This window comes from Crinia signifera, chromosome 5, assembly GCF_055691185.1.
Source record: "Crinia signifera chromosome 5, ASM5569118v1, whole genome shotgun sequence".
Classification (NCBI taxonomy): domain Eukaryota; kingdom Metazoa; phylum Chordata; class Amphibia; order Anura; family Myobatrachidae; genus Crinia; species Crinia signifera.
Genome location: NC_139221.1, coordinates 146,857,377 through 146,880,064, shown reverse-complemented (window position 1 = coordinate 146,880,064; position 22,688 = coordinate 146,857,377).

Below are 22,688 nucleotides of genomic sequence, written 5' to 3'. Positions count from 1 at the left end.
GTGGCCCAAAGTAAAGCATTCCTGTCGGTTGGCTTTCTAAAGAGGGTATACTCAAGATGTGAATCCTTCAGTGTCACCGAAACGTCCAGGAAGTCAATTGTGGTGCTGTCCACCTTGGCAGTGAATCTGATGGGACTGTTGAGCGAGTTTAGCTCCTGCACCATCGACAAAAAAGAGTCCTCCGTTCCTCTCCATACTAGAAACAGGTCGTCTATAAACCTCCTATAGTGTACAATGACCCGAGGAGGGGGGGGCGCCGGAGGAAGAGGAAGAGGAGTGAGGTAGAACAGATGATATTCAATTTGTCCAGACATAGATTGACGGTGGCTGAAGAGTCCTTGCTGAAAAAGAGTTTAAAATTTATACCCACTTGCAAATTTGATAAGATGGAATGGTCCATCAATCAATATAAGATGGGTAGAAAGCTACGGTTAAAGGAATTCTTCGCCAACAAAAATGATGTATTGGTACAAAATGAGATACCCATGTTTAAGAAGCCCAGTACATTTGACCCCCCCTCGTCCAGCGCAAGCTTAAAAACCTTTTTAAGGAAGGTAGATTTGGATGTCAAAGAGGGTGTAAAAGGCCACCAGAATTTTGACAATTTGTCCATAGCTGAGCGGCGTGCTCTTAATGATTTAAAAAATGACACGTCCGTGGTAATAAGGAGCGCGGACAAGGGGGGAGCAATTGTCCTCCAAGACTTTGATAGTTACGACAAAGAGATCAAAAGACAATTGAGTGATGTTGACACATACGAAAAGATCGATTTCAACCCCATGCCTAGGGTAAAAAGAGAGGTTGATTTACTTCTGAAGACAGCCCTTGGCATGGGCTGGATTGATGAAAATTTTTTTGGGTTTCTTGTGGTTGAGCATCCAAGGTGCCCGTTGATGTACACGTTGCCGAAGATCCACAAGACTCTCGTTAACCCCCCCGGAAGGCCCATCATTTCGGCCTGTGGGTCAATATTGCAGCCATTGGCTCAATATGTTGACTTTTTTCTGCAACCGTGTGTCCAATCTGGACAAAGCTATTTGAGAGACACGGGTGACTTCCTGGGGGGTCTTCGAGACATTGTGGGTCTGTCTGAGAACTGTATCCTAGCCACACTTGATGTGTCATCACTATATACAGTGATTCCACATATGGAGGGTATTCAAGCGGTCCGCACAGCATTGACACGTGGACCATACGATGGACCACCCATTGAGTTCATTTGTGATCTGATCAGCATGGTTTTAAAACTCAACCATTTTCAGTATCAGGGTGGGTACTATATGCAAATCTCCGGGACGGCCATGGGTTCTAACCTGGCGCCGGGGTTTGCGAATTTATTCATGGCTGAATATGAGCAGATTCACATACTAGACAGGTACGCCACCAACATTGTACACTATAGGAGGTTTATAGACGACCTGTTTCTAGTATGGAGAGGAACGGAGGACTCTTTTTTGTCGATGGTGCAGGAGCTAAACTCGCTCAACAGTCCCATCAGATTCACTGCCAAGGTGGACAGCACCACAATTGACTTCCTGGACGTTTCGGTGACACTGAAGGATTCACATCTTGAGTATACCCTCTTTAGAAAGCCAACTGACAGGAATGCTTTACTTTGGGCCACTAGCCACCATCCCGATAAATTAAAATCTAATCTGCCAGTGTCGCAGTTCCTGCGGGTGCTCCGAAATAACTCTGAGGCCTTCCAAGCTGAGGTACAATTGAAGGAATGCGCCGACAGATTCAGGGTTCGAGGTTACTCCAGTGGAGACATAGAGAGATGCATGTTGAAAGCAAGAAAAATCCATGCTAACTCTGGCACAGGGAGTAAAAGAACGGCTGATGGCAACAGGATGACAGTGGTTATGAAATGTGACAGTGGGTTTAAACAGGTCAACAAAGCAATCAATAAGAATTGGTCGCTATTGAAGACTGATCCTGCATTTTCTGGCATCTCAAGTGCCCTACCCATGATTGGAGCCAAGCGAGGCAGAAATTTGAAGGATGTACTGTTTCGCCCTGACATGAGACCATCAACTGGTGGAGGCGGCTGGCTGCAGAGAAAGATGGGGTGCTTCAAATGTTTAAAATGCACGACCTGTAGAGCCCTCATAACTGGGTCAACATTCTGTCACCCGCACTCTGGGCAAAAAATCAAGATTCAGCACCATTTGGTCTGTACAGCTGATTATGTTGTTTACATCTTAAAATGCCCGTGTGGGCTCATTTACGTGGGCAAAACGATTAGGACTTTCCGTGAGAGGATGAATCAGCATCGCTCCTCAATACGGTTAGCCTATGCCACCAAGACAACTGACAAACCGGTGGCTGCCCATTTTCTTAAATTGAACCATCAAATAGCCTCAATGTCATATATGATTATTGACTGTGTCCCACCATTGGAAAGAGGAGGGGATCGAGGTCTTCTATTATTGCGTAAGGAGGCGAGATGGATACAAAAATTGGACACTATCTCCCCCAGAGGACTTAATGAGTATAACTCATTGAGTGTGTTCCTATAAAATGGACTCTAATTTTCTCCCCTTTTCTCCATTTATCTTTTCAATTTTTTTGTATTTTGGAAATTGATGAATTAACAGTGTATTAGTGCGCCTGGTAATAAATCTTTTTTAAAGTTTTTTAGTAAAATATAAAAAATTTAAATAAAAATGGAACTGTTTTAATTCACTGATGTGGACCTTTTGTGCTAAACATTATGTGCAGCTCGTTTGTAGATATGGAGCGCTGTTATCTTTGCGTTCTCTGACACCCCAGTCATTGCAGTGTGGGAACAACATGGCAGTGACAGCATCCTGCTGGTGGAGCGCAAGCCAGGCGTTGACATGCAGGTCATGGCCGGTATCCATAACAACGTAGCAAACACAATGCACACACTTCCGGTGTGTGGAACACAAGCTGGGCGCTGGAACGCATGACGCGACCAACGTTGATGCTGCTACCTCTAGCGGATGTGATGTATGGGTTTCCGGCGTGTGGTACGCAGGCCGGGCGCTGGAGCGCACGCCGCTGGTCACCACACTAATTAACGGATATGAGGGAGGTATGACTACTTCCGGCGAATGGAACGCAGGTTAGCGGTGGAACGCACGCCGCAGCGAAGCGCGGAACACGGCTATGGATAAGTGTCACTTGCCTGTATTACACGCTGTTTCTTGGTCTGGGTGAGCAGCATTAAATGATATGTAAATGTTTACAATAGACGCAGTATATGAGCTGTTATAGTTGATTTAACGATTGATAGGCACTTCCGGAAAAATTAAAAGTGGGAGTTGCCCCAGCACTTGTTGTTTGAGCATAAAAGGTCCATTAAGGGATTGTTGGTTGTGCACTGGTGGAGGCAGGAGTAAGGGGGTCTTGACAAAGGTCTATGTTTAGACCGAAACGTTGACCATGCCCACTGTCACCTGAAAATATCGGCTGTGGTATGTAAATAAAACATCTGCATTTTGGATGAAGTCCGGTGAGTGCACCCATTATTTCTATGTGGATATTCTGTGGAAGCACCTGAATACAGTTTGGGACTTTCTGGTTTGTGGCACCCTGGCAGTTGGATACTTGTGAGGAGCGTGCTGTTCGATCTGCATGGATATATATATATTTATATATATACATACATATATATACATACAGGGGCGTCAACAGCAGTGTAGACCCCTGGGCATAGCAATGTATTGGGGCATCTACCGATCCTCCAGCGGTAGGGGTGGGGGAAGCTTTGATGTCTCCCGGGTTGGGTATTATATCAACCGCTCAGCATGTAGGGCCTGGATCAGTAATTTTCACTAATTACCCCTTTACTGCACAGATGGTGGGAGATGGGGTGGGAGTAGGGGGCATTGGGCTGAATAAAGGGGTGCTGATACATAACTTCCAGGGTGGTAGAGGATGTTTAATATGCAGAGGAGGGGTGTATAGTGAAGTGGGCTTATTATTCATAATTTTCTGGTGGGAGGACAGCTTGCTTGACTTCAGATATCTCCAGTTCCAAGAAATAGATTTCTTAGATTTTAATGGAGTTAAAAACTAGAGAATCCCACCTACCAAATGATATTGGGAACTAGGGGATCAGAGTTCAGGAGGTGGAGCAATCTGCCAACGAGCATATAAAACTACATACCAGGTGTGTGGAGCTGGAGCAGTAACCAGCAGCTGGAAGGCTGATATCTCTGGTTCTCGGAACAGTAGAGACAAGCTACCAGTATCCACCAAAGGGTGAGAGTCCCCGTTTTTGGAATATACCCTCAGAAAAACTCTAAATCAGACAGAACCTGAAATATCTGACTGGGAAGAGCAATTAACAGGCTTGGATGTGGACCAGAAGTCAGATATCTCCGGTTCCCAGGGGCCGATTTTTAAAATTATTGTACCCATCGAAAGAGGGGACCCTCAGCTTTCAGCCTAGGGCCCTTAGACCCCTGGGGGTGTTTCTGGGTACTCAGAATCCCCCCTGCATGCGCTACTGGGTATGGGTAAAAACCGGACCCGGACAAAGGCCCGGACCGCCAGACCGAACATCAAACTCTGCATTCTGGAGCTTGTGCACACTGTCAGGGGCATTGGGAGGGTGGATTGCAATCTCCAGGCTTCAGAAAGGCCACAGGGCGTGCGCAGTGCATCTCAGCACTTGTGAGTTGCTGCCTGCCCCACGGCTCCCTCTACCTCCAGAAATATGTAAACTGCAGTCAGTGTCCAATTGAGCTGTGGCTGCACTGCTTTGCTTCCCAGTTTGTCCCAGAAGGCCTCAAGCTGCTGCAGGAGAGAAACGGACGGAGGAGCACTATGCAGCACTAACAGCTTAGCATGCTGCAGCAGCGCTTCCTCCCAAACTGAGCCTCGGAGGAGAGAGAAGTCAGCTTCTACTGTGTATCAATCCCAGGGGAGCTCTGGCATCTATGCTTTCAGCTGAGGAAATGGTGAGGCCAGTGTGGAGAGGGGGATTTCATACCCTTCAACTGTACCGATTTTGCCGGTACAGTGTGCCGGGCAGCTCCATACACTGCCCAATGCCTGTAACATGGCAGGGCTGTTTATTGGCTGGTACTTTATCTGCAGCTGGCGGGATGCAGCAAGAGGGGAGCGCAGTTCAGCGGCACACAGTGAGTGGGCATATATATATATATATATATATATGTGTGTGTGTGTGTGTGTGTGTGTGTGTGTTGATTGGCTATGTGTTTATTCAAAATTGCCCACACATTCGGGAAGGGGATGGCCACGTCCCCATTACCAGGAAAGTCCAGAAACAGAGCATTTTCTCCCTCATGGAGAGGGACAGGTAGGCAAGTATGAGATGATAATTATTATATCAAGCATATGGATAGAGATCAGGTGCATTGCAGTGAGTGTACAGTAACTGTACTGCAGAAAAAAACAATTTGAAGAGGCTTTTACTCAGGGCCGGCACCACCACTAGGCAGGTCTAGGCATTTGCCGGCCACTGGAGGGCGGTACTGAGCCGCTGAGGAGGAGAGGTACCATAGAGGTACCCATACCATAGAGAAACCAGGATGCGCCGCGGGGACTGGGAGCAGGTGAGAAAGAAAGTGTAGCTTCCCTCCCCCCCCCTGGACACGGTGCAGTGTCACCCGCACCCCCACCCTGTGGTGCAGTATAGTCTGCACCCCCGTCCGCCGTCCGCTGAAATTTCCCCTGCAGCGGGGACTGAGAGCAATACACTGTATCTGTATAGTGTATTGTTACTAGGTGTGAACAGATACTAGGAGGAGGAGCTAAATCTAGGTGTCAAGGAAGATTAGGGGGAGGAGCTGAGTGTAACAGGGGCCTGACATACTATATAAGGAGGGGCAGAGCTCATTTGGGAGCTTGCTCATTGAGAGGGAAGCTTGCATACTAAAGTGAAGCTTGATTACTTAAGTGAGTTGGAAACTGAAGCAGTTAGAGTTAGAATACTGAAAAAGGTGAGTTTGAACACAGTCTAAATTTTCATATTCTGTTTTATTGTAATATATTCATCTTCTTTCTATCCTATTGTAACCTGTTGCTCAATTTTGACATTTAATTCATTGTATCTATATTTTTCCAACATAGTATTTCATTTTACTCATTCACTATTATTTTCTCTTATCTTTGCCACACATTTATTGCACTCTGTTTCCCTCTTCAAGCCTGCTCACATTTTTCTCACTTCTGACCTTCTCTGTTCCCTTCATTCTCTCACGTGTTGTTGTTTCATACTTAATTGGATTACTCAATCAACCTGATTTTACCCACTGGTCTCCTCTCTGACAGTAGTTCCTTGCCTGTTACCTTCTCTCTCACTCTGTTTTCTACCAAATCTACTACAGACGCTGTCTGTCCTCCCAAATCCCTCTGTCTGCTTTCACTAACCTACCCTCTCACCTTCGGTTCCTCATGGCTGTTAATCTCTCAACTTCACTTTCTCCAACTGCTCCTCCCCCCTCCCATCCCATACCTATCCTGACCACTCGCCCCCGCACCCCCACCCTCCCAATGACCCCCCCTCGCTTCTGCAATCCCAAAAACCTTATCCACATAAATACACAACCCACCCCCCCTCTTTCCTGTGCACTATGGAACGCCAGATCCATCTGCAACAAACTCCCTGCCATCCATGACCTATTCATCTCTAGAGCATTCCACCTCCTTGCTATCACCGAGACCTGGCTCTCCACCTCTGATTCTGTCTCTCCAGCTGCTCTCTCCCACGGTGGCCTCTCTTTCTCTCACACTCCCAGGCCTGACGGTCGCCAAGGTGGCGGTGTGGGTTTTCTCCTCTCAGCCTCTTGCACCCACAGTGTCATTCACCCTGAACCCTCTCTCCTTTTCTCCTCCTTTGAGTCTCACTCTATCCGTCTATACTACCCCTACCACCTCCGTGTCGCTGCAATCTACCGCCCCCCTGGCCCTATCTCCCAATTTCTTGACAACTTCGCCGCCTGGCTTCCACACTTCCTCTCCTCCGACCTGCAATCTGTCATTCTTGGTGACTTTAACATCCCCTTGGATAACCCCGCTGATCCTGGCACCTCCAAACTCCTCTCTCTCTGCTCCTCTCTTGGCCTATCTCAGTGGACTACCTCTCCCACCCACATCCAAGGACACTCCCTCGATCTCGTCTTCTCTCGCTCTTGTTCCCTTACTGACTACACTATCTCAGCTTTTCCTCTTTCTGACCATCACCTCATCTCCTTCTCCCTCACTGCTTCCCCCTCTCCCACCCCCCCTTCCAAGCGCATTGTCTCACGGCATAACGTCAACACACTTGATCTTGCTGCCTTCTCAAACATGCTGTGTCCTCTTCTCGCCCCAATCGCCCTCATGTCCTGCCCGAACCTCGCTGCCTCCCTCTATAATGACACCCTATCTTCGGCATTGGACTCTGCCTGCCCTCCCTCCTCTATCCCCCTTCGATGCTCCAACCCCCAACCGTGGCACTCACCTATCACCCGATTCTCTTGCACTGCTGAGCGCTTCTGGAAGAAATCACGCTCCCTTGCGGATTATCTCCATTTCAAATTCATTCTTTCCTCCTTCAGCTCTGCCCTTGCTCTGGCCAAGGAATCCTACTTTAAGTCCCTCATCCTTTCCCAATCATCCAATCCCCGCAGGCTCTTCGCCACCTTCAACTCCTTGCTCTCCCCCCCTCCTCCAGCTCTTCCGTCCTCCATCGTAGCCGCTGATTTTGCTACCTACTTTTCAACCAAAATCTCCTCTCTCAGGACTGCCATCACTGCTGCCATGACCTCACCCTCTCCCTCCTCCCCTCCTACATCTCCACTCCCCTCCTTCCAACCCCTGTCCTCATTTTACCCCACCACTGCTGCTGAAATCCACTCTATCCTTCAATCCGCTTCTCCCTCCACCTGCCCGCTCGATCCTATCCCCTCCAATATTATCCGTCGTCTCAGTCCGTCAGTCTGCTCTCACCTGGCTCACCTCTTTAATCTTTCCCTATCCTCTGGGATCTTCCCTTCCTCCTTCAAACACGCTCTTGTCTCCCCAATTCTCAAAAAAACAAATCTGGACCCCAACTCTCCATCCAACTACAGGCCCATCCCCCTCCTCCCTTTTGCCTCCAAACTCCTAGAACGTCTGACCTATAATCGTCTCCTAAGCCACCTTACTGCTAACTCCATTCTAGACCCCCTCCAATCCGGGTTCCGCCCTTTAAATTCCACTGAAACTGCCCTGACCAAAGTCACGAACGATCTACTATCGGCTAAATCCAAAGGCCTCTTCTCTATCCTCATCCAGCTTGATCTGTCGGCTGCCTTTGACACTGTTGACCACCCTCTCCTGCTCAACACCCTCCGCTCCTTTGGCATCACTGGCACGGTCTTCTCCTGGTTCACCTCATACCTCTCCGATCGCTCCTTCTCCGTCTCCACTCCGAGCTCCTCCTCTCCTACTACCCCCCAGCCTGTCGGTGTTCCCCAAGGGTCAGTCCTTGGCCCTCTCCTCTTCTCCCTCTACACCACCTCTCTGGGCACCCTCATCAGCTCCTACGGTTTTCATTACCACCTTTATGCTGATGATACCCTAATCTATCTCTCCTCCTCCGACTTATCCCCATCACTCCTGTCCAAGGTCTCCGAATGCCTCACGGCCATCTCAGCCTGGATGACCCAACGCTTCCTGAAACTAAACATGGCTAAAACTGAACTTCTAATATTCCATCCCCCGAACATCCCCTCTTCTCCCACTATCTCCATCAGCATTGGTGAAACCGAGATCACGTCCACCGACCAAACGCGCTGCCTCGGTGTCATCATTGACTCCTCCCTCTCTTTCACCCCCCACATTCGTGCTCTCTCACAGTCTTGCCGCTTTCACCTACGCAACATCTCACGCATTAGACCATTCCTCTTCACTGACGCGACCAAAATTCTCATTCACTCTCTTGTCATCTCCCGCCTTGACTACTGCAACATCCTTCTATCTGGGCTACCTCTCACCCGCCTCGCACCTCTCCAATCCATTCTTAACGCTGCTGCTAGGCTCATCTTCCTCTCCCGCCGCTCTACCTCCGCCTCCCCCCTCTGTTTATCTCTTCACTGGCTCCCCATTCCTTTCCGAGTTCTCTTTAAACTCCTCACCACCACCTACAAGGCTCTCTCCTCCTCCACAGCTCCCTACCTCTCTTCACTGATCTCTATCCACACTCCCTCCCGTCCTCTTCGCTCGATCACTGACCGCCGACTGACCTCTCACCTAATCACCTCCTCCCACTCCCGTGTCCAAGATTTCTCTCGCGCTGCCCCCCTGCACTGGAACAACCTCCCGCCACCCATCAGGCTATCTGATTCCCTTACCTCCTTCAAGCGCTCCCTCAAAACCCACTTGTTTCGATTAGCCTATCCCTCCTCCTAACCTCTTTTGATCCTCCTATCCTGCCTCCGTTCCCCTCCGTTCCTACTTATCCTATTGTATTTCGTTCGTCCACCCACCTATTTTTAGTATGTTAACTCTTATGAGCAGGGCCCTCCTTCCTCACGTACTCACCCTACCTCATTACCTCACCTGTGCTCCTGTCCTGTTCTTCCCTTCCTCTACTTCATCTTCAGTCTCCTTGACAATTTTGACACCTACTTCTGAACTGATGCTGATTTTAGTTCTACCAGCTATACCCCTATTTATACTGTATCTTTCAACACACCCTGTACGTTACCTTGTAATTTTTTTTTTTTTTTGTTTGCTATGTACGGCGCTGCGGACACTTTGCGGCGCCTTATAAATAAACGTACTACTACTACTACTAGTGATTTGTACTACAGGTTCGGTATACCTTATCCAAATATCCCTTATCCAAATTATTCCGAAAACCATGCATTCCAGAAAGTGAGAAAAAATGTTTTGTGCTAAAAGCTCTACTGGGGACATCTGTAACTGGCACTACTGGGGACATGATATATAACTGGCACTATATATGTGCAGGAAAATGATTGCTTGCCATTCAAAGTCAGTATCTGAGATCGTACATTAACTTTGTTTCATGTTCTGAAACTTTGTTTTATACACAAATTAAAAATATTTGTGTGTATTTCATGTGTTTGATGTGTTTGTACAACATAAATACAAGATACCTCAAGATACATCATTGAAATATAAAAATATTCTGAAATATGGAATAATCCGTTATCCAAAATTCTTCTGCTTCCGAGCATTTTGGATAAGGGATACTCAACTTGTATTTACATTTTGTTTAGTTTGCAAAAAATAACAGAATTTATTGTTTCCCAAATAATTTTAACATTGTCCTCCATTGTGATTACAGCTCCACATCTCAGAAGGCCTTCTGCTATGCAGACTACACATCATGGCCCTTATTCTGATTGACGCGTACTTTACCGCATACTTTCGGATCGCGTCTTTACGGCGTCTGCGCATGCGTGGAGAACGCAACGCGCATGTGCCACGCCTTGACTCCGTACCAGTTCGGCCAAATCCCGTCCAAAACTGTTCCCCGCAATCAGTCGGGAAATATGGGCGTATTATGGGCGTCATGCGGAATGACACATGGGCGTAGTTTCAAAGTGGGCAAAACGGGGCGGAAACATGGGCGGACACGGGGGAGTACACTTATGTTGGGGGGCGTACATTCGGATACCACTCCGAATGCACGCGATCAAAAAGGGCAGAAATGTGCGGTGTCCACAAGTGTACTATTGCTTTGCGGACACCACTCGTTCATGCGGTAGGCGAACGTACCGCCTAATGACTACAAGCATTAACACCTGAACCCAATAGAATCTACTCCTTTACTCATTACTCACTAATAGGCCGCTTGTCAGTGCTTTAATTGAAACCATTGCTGCTTCAAGGAAACCTTACTAATCCCCCACATATGCTGTACTTGTCAGACACTTTAAAACTGCTAACAATGGACATGACTGAATATTAATACTATCAATACACATGTGTATTCGACATGTACTCATGAAACCACACATTTTTGGTAAAGTAAACAAATTTATTTCTATACATGTCACAGTCAATGCCACTGTGATGCAATGACCAAAAAATACAAAATCCAAAAAATAAACAACATGGCAGGAATGTACCAAAATAAATAATAATACAAAACAAATATAATTGCACACAGATGGACTCCAGCACCTCCTATGTGCCACTGCACATGCAGCCAGTGGGAAATGAGGAGGCTGCTGGCCCTTCTACAGCAGGGCAACCTGCACCTGACCATTCTACAGCAGGGCAACCTACACCTGGCCCTTCTGCAGCAGGCCAACCTGCAGCTGCCTCATATGCACCATCAGCAGAATCATTTGGAACACAACCGGGGACTTCACAAGATAGTACCATGGCCATCACTTCAAGTACAGCTGACAGTAATGGCAGGCAAAAGAGGGCAACAGGGGCACCAAAAAGGACATATGAAGCAAGGGCTCATCTGGTTACCCTCAGCACGTGATTGGACACAAGAAGCTGACACACACAGCACAATGGAAGATTTGGGACCACATAACGGTGGAGATTAATGCAGCCACAAGTTCATTTGCGACCACGTTTGGCCTTGGTAGGCTCCTTGGCCTGTGCAGCAGCTCTTCTGGCACGGGCAGATGCTGGGGCAGGTGGAGCAGATGATGTTGAGGGGTTGGCTGGTCTACCCCTCCTGCCAGCAGGGAGTGTTGCCGGTGGTAATGCACCAGAAACGGATGACATTAGGACCCTGTTGCTGGTAACCAGCTCCACCATAAGCTCATTATGGTGGAGGAGGAGATCATTTTGGTGGGTGGCTTGCTCGGCCAGCACCTGAGCACTTGCAGCCATGGCCTGATGTGACTCAGCCATGGCCTGCATGCTCGCAGCGATGGCCTGCTGGGTGCTGACCAAGCTCGCCAGGATCTCCTCGGTCCTACGCATCCGTTCTGATGCCAAGTCTCCCTGCTGGTTGATGTCCCCAAGCATGTTGGCCAAGGCGGCCAAATCGGCTTGGGCCGATGGCTGCTGCTGCACAGGCCTACCCCTGGGGCCAGGTGGCACGGACTCCTCCACCTCCTGAGCAGAGTCGTCACCAAGCGGTGGGGTGTCTGTGGAAAAAGATAAACACAATTAGGACACATTCTAAGATAATTACTTGCACAAGTTTATGGCATGACCAATATTTACCTTCAATAAAAGACGCAAACACTTCAGCTGGGGCCTCGCTATCCATCGTGCTCACCCCCCTGATCTCCTCAACTGATATACAGCTCTCGGCCATCAACTCCAGGGGGGTGAGCTCTAGCCCTGATGGCATGGGCCCGGCCCCAGATGTCTGGCTGTGTTCCCACCGCTTGGTCATCTTCCTCTTCAGGTTGGTTTTGAAGTCCTGCCACCTGCAATGTAAGTTGACATATTAATACATGTCACTCCAGATGTTAGCTGTTGCAGCCATTGCTCTGTGCTACATATTACGACATGTGATTAATGTCCAAAAGATAATATTACATGCAACTATGATATCAACCGTTACAATACACATTCACAATCACCCTACTCTAACTCTCAACGAAATAACATGGCAATAATGTCTGTGTATCGTAACAACCTCACGGGCCATTTGCAAAATCCATCTAAGCATCAATTCAATCATTACTTGGCTATTACTGGGCACATGTATCACAAAACAACTTGCCTCTTCTTCACATGGTCCGTCTCACGAACTTGTGGCGCTACTTCATTAATCTCTGCCGTTATCTGTTCCCAAATCTTCCATCTGCGTGTGTGTGTCAGCTTCTCCGATGGACACTCAATCCAATCACGTGCTCGGGGAACCAGGATGGCAAGCTCCTGTGCTTCATATGCCTTATTTTTTTTTGGTGGTTCCTCTGTTGCCCTGGCTCTCCCCTTGCCACGTCCATGGCCACGCCCCCTGTCACGTGTCGCTGCACTTGAAGTGCTGGCCATGGTACTACCTTGTGAAGTCCCCGGTTGTGTTCCAAACAATTCTGCTGATGGTGCATATGAGCCAGCTGCAGGTTGGCCTGCTGCAGAAGGGCCAGGTGTAGGTTGCCCTGCTGTAGAATGGTCAGGTGCAGGTTGCCCTGCTGTAGAAGGGCCAGCAGCCTCCTCATTACCCACTGCCTGCATGTGCAGTGGCACATAGGTGGTGCTGGAGTCCAGATGGTCAAAAAGTTGCTGCAGCTCTGGGTCCACCTCTGGTTGTGATCCAGACATGTTAGCAACAACATTGTCACCTTCTAATACACCTTTATATACTGTTTGTGTATCCTGTTTGGCGGACATCAGCGGCAGCTGCGTTCCGTGCGTGAGCGTACGTCGCTGTTTTTTCGCGCCGCATACGGTGGCGGAAATTCCATTGTGTAAAACCTGGCGAAAGTTCGACATGAAATACTGGTCACCAATGCTAACATTGCATAGAATCTTCTGATACACCTGTGACTATTGCACAATACACATGCTATTTGCTAGCATGACATGACATTTGATTCATGACTACTGTGGTATTGTGGAGTTTGATTGCAAGCTAAAAGTAGCCCAATCCCTTAGATAATCCAGGCCACAAGTCATGCAATACTCATCTCTACTGTTATAGACCACACATGTGAGAGGCCTATAAATAGTGACTTGCTGCTAGAATCATTTGTCTCCAGATCTGGACTTGTCAGGGTCTAAGGTAAGCTCTTCCATGCTCCTTGTAGATATGATATCCATTAACAATGTAAGTGTATGAATGTATGCACCATTGCCTCACTGCCTACAGATTGTTGGGCCAGCAAAGTGCGTGTAGCATTATTGCAACATGTCACATGTTCACTATTTCACTCACAGGTTTTAAACCTGTGTGGGTTCATCTATTGCAGGACAACATGTCCCAGCAATAGATGAAATGTCTCATAGTACATGATGTCGGCAAAAAATGCTGACACCTTTATCTGTGTGTTTAGGACGGTGTGTATTGAGTTCATATTATTGTTACATCATTATAGAGTCAAATGGATCTGCGGGATTTCACGGGGCGGCCATCTATTGTACGTATTGAAGCCTACAAATCTATTTGTAGTCGGATATGGCCATTATGTGCATAGGTGCATCAGTATTTATGTTCATTTCTTTATAGGTTGCTGAAGCAATGATGCGCTACATGGAGAGGAGGCTAAGGGCACTTGCGGCTCTCCCCACTCGTCGCCCAAGGAGGCCAGGACGTGCTAGAATCTATCGCACACGGGTGACTCTGTTTGCTATGCCCGATGATGAGGTACTTACTAGGTACCGGTTACCGCCACATGTAATTCTGGATCTGCTCACGTTAATTGAGAGCGATCTGGAACCTCTACACGGGATCACGACAGCAATTCCGCCTCACACACAGCTGCTGGCGGTGTTGCATTTCTGCGCCTCAGGATCATTCCAACAAGTAGTGGCAGTACTTGCTGGAATATCTCAGCCGGCCTTCTGCCGAATCCTGAGGCGTGTGACGTCGGCCATGTTCAGGCGCAAGGGGCACTTCATGGCCATGACATTTGCCACCGAGACCCTGCGCAGAAGCCAGCAGGCCTTCCATCAAATTGCTGGCTTCCCTAATGTGATAGGGGCTGTGGATGGCACCCATGTACCATTTGTGCCTCCATCTCGAAGTGAGAAGATATATAGGAACCGCAAATTGTTCCACTCACTGAACGTGATGGTGGTATGTGGCCCATCCATGGAAATTCTCGCCTTCAACTCGAAGTTTCCCGGAAGTGCCCATGACTCTCATGTCATCCGACAAACCGGGATATGGCAAAGACTCCAAGAGCTGGAAGGCCGTGATGCGTGGGTTCTGGGTGACTCCGGTTACCCATGTACGCCCTGGCTACTTACGCCGTACAGCTCCCCAGAACCGGGCCCACAGGAGGCATTCAATCGGGCGCATGTTGCCACCAGGCAAGTGGTGGAGCGCTTAATTGGCCTTTTAAAGGGTCGATTTAGAGTGCTCCACCGCACTGGTGGTGACTTACAATATGCGCCTCAAATGGTGTCGAGGATCGTGGGCCTGTGTATATTTTTCCACAACATTGCTGTGCGGCGTGAGATACCCTTTGATGAGTGGGAGGTACCATCTGAGCCGCAAGATCCGCCCATGCGCCCATCCCGCGCCCCTGAATGCCGGAGGGGATACCAGCTGCGGGACTCTGTGGCGCAAAGATACTTCAGGTACATTTTATCTAGTTGACAGAACACACCAATTTTAGTAAAAATCACCCCTTCAAATAAGTACAGTGTGTTAGTTGTCAGTGTTACAAAACGAAAATTAGCCAGCCTGCCCTCCTAATGGCAAAGAAATAGTAGATATTTATCATATGTGTTTAGTTTTGGGGGAAGTTCAATATAGGTGCTCATTATTATACCTTGTACAAGGGATCTTATGTGTTTGTTATATCTTCATTATTGTAGTTGATACTATCCCTGATGACTGGTGAGTACATTGATTTATTCTCTAATGTGTTGGGGATTTTTTCCTGTGTTGATGTATGATTTGTTTGCAGATATATATATATATATATCTATATATATGATATTTGAATTTATTAACATGTTTAAACATTTCAAGGAGCAGGCAGGCAGGCAGGCAGGCACCCAGGCAGGCAGGCAGGCAGGGCTGGTGTATAATGCTGGTCTCAGGATACCTGCAAGTATGTGTATGTGTCTTTTAAACATAAATGTACGCATACACATAGATGCATAGAGTAAGTAATGCTAACTACAGCTATGCGTTGCTAAGCTATAGCACGCGTTGCTTGGCGGAGCGAGGCGTCATTGGATTTGCTAAGTGCATACACACTGTGTTTTATATATATCAGATTTGTTCATTGCCATACATCAGCACTACTGTTTTGAAGGCATGCGAATTTGTCACCATTTGTGTTGGCGCAGAGACGCTGTTCATGTAAAGATGAACAATAAAGTTATTAACACAAATAACTGTGATAAACCAATGCCACCACCTGATTGGTTGATTGATGCCATTGTTAACATGGCGGAGACACGAAGGGCAGACCCCTTTTCACCTGCGGAGCTGAGGGTTCTGGTCTCCGTCATGGAGACAAGGCTGGGCCGTGCGGGGCCCTTTATCAGTAACCGCCATAAGCGGAGGGCCTATGCTGCGGCAGGGCGCCGTATTTACGCCCGCACTCGGGTGCGGAGGTCCATCGGGCAGCTCGAGAGGCGGTGGTCGGACCTCCGCAGGCGCCAGCCCCAGCTGTTACAGCAAATCAGGGGCGAAATAGCTGATTGTGAGTATTTTAGCTATGAAATTTCGCACTTACAACATAGCATATATAAACAATAAAATGTGTCTCATGATAAGTGGGTGTCCATGGGTTTAAAAGTCCATAGACTGTTATGTGTGCTTCTTCCTGGTTAACATGCAGTCATGTGGCTTTTATATGTAATGACATAGCATTGAGGATTCTGATGCATACAATGTGCCAGATGTAATATGTGTTACACATTGATAAATGCCAGGGTTGTAATGTTTGAACAAATTACTAACAATCACATAATAATTTAAATGTCACATTTTGGAGTCCATTAACAGTAAGGAGCTACTTTCCAGCATCGTTTGCCATCATTATCACCCTTCCATGTATGTCTTGTTATGGATTAATACATGTGCCCCAATGACCCGACATTGACCATGATTTTTTATTCTACCACACAGCACGAGCCCGAGCCCGACAGGCACGTGAAGAGGCCGAGGCAGCCCTGGCCGAGGAGGAGGCCCAAGACCCTGAGGAGGAGGTGGCGGCAAGGGTGGAGGAGGAGGAAGTGGAGGAGGAGGAAATGTTGGAGGAGCAAGTGGAGGAGATGGTGGAGGAGATGGTGGAGGAGGTGGAGGAGATGGTGGAGGAGGTGGTGGAGGAGGAGGAGGTGCCTGAGGCGGTGGTGGTGGAGGAGGTGGAAGAGGAGTTGGTGGCAGAGGAGGAGGTGTTGGTGGCGGAGGAGGAGGTGGAGGAGGTGGTGGTGGTGGTGGAGGAGGAGGAGGAGGTGGAGGAGGTGGTGGTGGTGGAGGAGGTGGTTGTGGCGGAGGAGGTGGACGAGGTCATGGTGGCGGAGGAGCTGGCGGAGGAGGGGGCTGAGGAGGCCACGGTTGCCCCAGAGGATTCCGAATCCGAGGGGGAGGAGGCGTGCCAGGCCCCAGAGTCCCATCAGATCGGTATGTTTACATAATGCATCATTCATGAAGTAGTTGTACTGGTATTTGTTATGTAGCACTGGTGATTAAAAATTTTGTTCCAATACTATTCATATAGACCCCAAAGTGGGTAGCTACAGATACAGGTACCGGTTAGATGGGGTGTCCAAGGCATCCCTTTCATCCAGGACACCTCTGAATGACACAGGTTTGTGGGATGGGTTGGAGCTCCATTTTGACTGCCACATCACCGTTGTAGTTAAACAGGATCCTGGAGTAAAGGGATGAGTGGATCATTTGTGGATTAAATTCACCTGCTGCAAGCGTTGATTATGACCCAATCAAATAGTGGAATCTATATTTGTGGTGAATGTTATTTATAAACTATAGGATGTATGCTATAAATGGAGTATGGCCCAGCCTACCTTGGAATGGAGTCACAAGTTGCCAGTGTCCCAGGAGGCTCCTCTACCTAAACACCCCCTGTAGTTCAGATTTTTTTTTGCCCCGCACAGAATTGTAGGTTGGTTTAGACTGAATTATGATTTTGAGGATGTGTACTGTGCATTCCTGACATTTGCATAACTCCCATGCCACGAACCATCACTGAACTTAGACTGAGGAGATTGTGACAAGTTCTTATTGACGGAGCCCATTACATGCTTGTCATTGGTTAGTCATGGGTGGGTTGTGACTGAGAAGAAACACTATGACTGTTATGTCTTCTGCAGAGTAAAGGGTAGAGTGAAAAAAACACAGTATGTAGCAAATAAGTTTGCATGTATGTATATATGTATGTGTCATATCTATTTATCTATGTGTGTCTCTATCTCTCTACATATATATATATATATATATATATATATATATATACACACACATGTCACCTAGCATTTGTGCAATGTATGTAGCAGTATGTGAAATGTATGCATGAAAATCATGACTAATTTTTGCCCCTTTGACATGCCCACAGATGCCACAACACCGGCAGATGAGGGGATTCGTGGGGCCCTGCTGCGGATGGGCCACCACTTAAGACTACTCATCGCGGATCTGCAGGACCTGCGCGATTTGCTTTTGTAAATTTTTTTCTTTTGATTTTGAGATTTCATTGTTAATCATAATAAATTATTTATGCAAGTTGAAAGTTGTTGGTTTTCTTTGCACATTACACAGTATATGTGTAGATTGTTTATAATATTTGACACAGGGTCTAATACAAACCATTGCACTTGAATTGCTGTAAGGGTTAATGTGTGCAATGCATGTGTTAGGCATGCTTGTAAGGATATATTGGCATCTAATTGATTCCAATTCCAAATAAGCATTTTTTGATGAGGATAGGTAATTGAATAAGTGGGTCATGTGATGTATTGCAGAATATACATAATAGTGGGTTGTTTGGCGTAAATACTCCGCTTACGGGCGGTAGCACCGCTTGGCTCCCGTTCGGATGCGGTATTCCCGAGCATACTCTGTAATACTCTGTAATACCGTGCAGAATCGGAGTGTTTCTCCCGCACACGCATGGTTTGTATGTCGTCCGTAAACACGCCCTGTTCTTAAAGAGTGAGTCCGTCCGAATGCGGAGGACACGTGGGCGTTTCTACGGACGATGGCCGCACGCGGCAAAACACCGTGGCGTGCGGACCGCTCCGTAAGAATGCGGGAATATCCGCACCGATCAGAATAAGGGCCCATGTGAGCCATGATTCACAAGCTGCAGGTGAGAATATCCAGCATGCAACACTTAGGCAACACTCAATGGCATAAAAAACTCACCAATATATTTTACCATTCATTCACTAATTACTGAAGAACAAAAAATAAACATTAATAATAATTAAACAAATAATTACTGAAACATCCACATAATTAATCTCTAAGGTGGGTTTATGTAGTCCAAATAGTGAGCATTAGTGTACATTTTAAGACCCACACCCCATCACTTCAACACTATATTATTAATAATAATGATGCTACCACCACAAGATATTTCTACATCACATCATGTTAAAACACATGGTGATGTTAAAAAAACTGTATAAAAGGAGTTTAAAAAAAATGCATATCCCAACATTGGCCCAAAAAGGACACAATAAAACATAATACTCAGTAATGTGAACATATTTACCAATCTGAACATCTACACAGGGACATCCACACATCCAGTGCAGCCACAAGTAATGCCACAAGTGATGGAGGATGAAGAAGAAATCATACTGGAGTCCAGAACCTGTGGAAGAAGCAACACAGCCCGGCGATATGCCAAGGGCAACAATCGTCAGGCCACCACAAAGCACACCACTTACAGTACCTACTGCCAATGAGTTAGCTAGATCATTAGACACATGTAAAAACAAGAAGGTTAAGTTTATGGCTAATTAAACCAACCAGATGCAGAACATGCAGGGCTATCTTTGCAATATTTGCCAGCAATTGTGTAAGGTGGCCAACACCGCCCGGCTGGTGCAACCTGCCAGCATCGATAGTCGAATATCAGAGATCAGTCAGGCCCTAAGGGCACAAACTGATTTTCTATAAGTTTTAAACAATTATTCTTCCATCCACTATAAAACACATTCACGTTTATTTATTATCTATCCAATAACATGAGTACATAGGATACACTTATCATGCTAATAGAAAAAAGAATTTGGACACATTGTTTCAAGAAACATTTATTTATGTACATAAATCAGCTACTATTTAACCTAACCATCGAGAAGTCAAAAGATACTGTACGAGCAGATGTAAGACTCACATCTCTCCTACATGACACTAAATATTGCGACCACCACATCTGCATGAGAACGGAAATACCTTTAAAATTAAAATATGTATGCAAACAAATCTCCAAGCGGAATATCTGAAGTGATAAATAGGATAGAAAATACATCAGCACAAGAGAGGATTACCTAGCCGCCCACAAGTGTCAAATGATGCATACCTCCCAACTTGTGTCTGGATGAAATAGGGAAAAAGCGAAAAGGGGGCGGGGCGTATGCAAATGAGGGCGCGGCTTATGCTAATTAGCCGCGACCTCATTTTCATACGAGAATAGACGCTGTGCGCATGCGCACAGCGTCTATTCTACTAGATTGGGGGGTCTCCCAACTGCCACCCCCCGCAGCGGGACAATGCCTGCCGCGGGTGGGACGTCGGGACAGGACCCGAAAATCGGGACTGTCCCGACGGAATCGTGACAGTTGGGAGGTATGAATGATGCAATATACACGTCACAGAGAAATCGGCCTGGATAGGCTAATACAGATTTGAAATACTACTTAAACTCCACAGGGACTCCCGGACGGGTTGCCCTAAAAAAGCTAACCCTGCGAAAAGCGTGTCGGCTCTCCAGCCGTGTGTGGGTCTCAGTGTGACCGCTCCGTCAAATCACCCAGACTGCGGTGGCTTCAATATGCATATCAGTTCTTTTTAGGACTCTAATGTCTATGTTTGTCTATATGTAAATATGTGATTAGCGTGCAGTACCATCCTTGCTGTTATAAACAATCAGAGTGCACGGACACTCTGTCACATTCTGCCGCAGGAGGGAAAGGGAGCTGCCGCCTAAGCAGTTGGCTAACAGCTACCCTTACCGGCGAACAGATTATATTGTATTAGTCCAATATAGGACGGATTGTTATTACGCTCTCTCTGTTGAATTTCTGATAGCACCATTACAGTGGTTGACACAGATCAGTGTCAACACACTGATAGGGACAACCAGCGCACCTTCCCCAGCAAGACACAGATACCGCTGAGAGGGCGACTGTGATCCCATAAATTGGGACCCCCTATATGTAACAGGAGAGAAATATCAAAAGACTCTTTACTGCCTAATTGTGGACTCCTATTGAATAAAGCAAAAGTTGCCAACAATTCTCCAAAGTCCAATTAGCACGTATTTTGTCGGTAGTAACAACAAACATCCATAGAATCCTATGATAATAACAACATTTATTGTGAAAGCACCCAAAACACACAATACGACATATGACACACAAATAAAGCTACAAGAGGTTTCAATTCACACTCCAATTGCTTTAATAGCATAACTGTACCATAAATATGGACACATGATAAATATGAACGAAGGAATTGACAACCAATAAAACAGATAGCCCAGCAGGTTTACAAAAGGAGACAATAAAGGACACAGGGATTCCCCACACGTGCTTTTTAACATACACTGTATTCACTTGTTTGTTGTGTGCTATGCGTTTAAATTTCGCAGTTTTATTCTTGTGAATTAATTAAAAGTTACATTTTATTGAGGTCAATTTCTACAGGTGCACCACACCTTGACAAACTTTTTCTTTCCTTTTTGCATACTCGTTTACATAATATTGTTGGTTTTTATATATGCTAATTATTTCAAATGGGTACATAGGTAAACTACATTGACAATGGTACATTTTGCACATTTTCACACCATACCATACTTACCAGCATGTATGCATGAAAGACTCCAAAAGGTACAGCAGGACTTCTCAGGGGTTGGCCCTTAATCCCTTAAATATGAGTGTACTTGAATGCATTTCAATTGTTTTTAAAGGGAAGCATTGACATTTATTTCATTGCACACATCCAAACACCTGTGAAATTCTGTTGTATCAGTTCATTCCGAATCACATCCCCCCTCCGCGTATTCCTAACTACCCTAGGTTTGGTAGATTCAGCTTCCTCCACGACTGCTGCAATGTCATCCTCTACATAATTGCCTTGGGCCAGGGTAATGTTAGGCAGTATGCAGCAAGCCTGGATGATCATCACTACTTTGGCTGGGTGGTAAAGCAGTGTACTGGATGATCTGTCAAAATATTGGTTACGACTTTTCAACACCCCAAAGGTACGTTCCACAACATTGCGGGTAGCAAAGTGTGCATCATTGCAGCAGTGCTGTGCAGGGCCTTGTGGGTTACGCAGAGGTTTCTTGAGCCAAGGTAGACACCCATACCCTGAGTCACCTAGAAAATAAAAAGTGTGTTTTAGAGTGTGAGGTACCATGTGTAATGTTACGCTAGTAGGGTAACACATCACGATGTTGTTTGTTAAAGATATTTAAATTGTAACACATAAATACTTTCACAATTCTGTAATAAAATGTGACATACAGTATTAACAATAACATGTTTGTACCACCTACAATCTACCTAAATTACCAACACGTTCACATACAATGTTGCTAGAGGCTATGCAAGCACAATCAGGTGCAAATTAGTGGTGGAAAATGTGACCATTCACTTTGGCTGCCCTTAGCAACATGCCATTTGAAGTACAGGTGACATTTACAGGATTTAAAGCAATAGTCACTAAATAATAACACCACTATTCTGGTGTTTAATGTAGTTTTTTCATGTTAAACATTTTCTTTACTTTAGATAGAGACAAATAAAAATAATTCAAAATGTACTTACCAAGTAGCCAGCCCTCGGGCATGGTGCGCTCCTGGAAGCTGTCCCAAAGGCCAGAGTGACCCAGGATATAGGCATCATGGCAGTTCCTGGGGTAGCCTGCAACCACACTGAGAATTTTTGGGTTG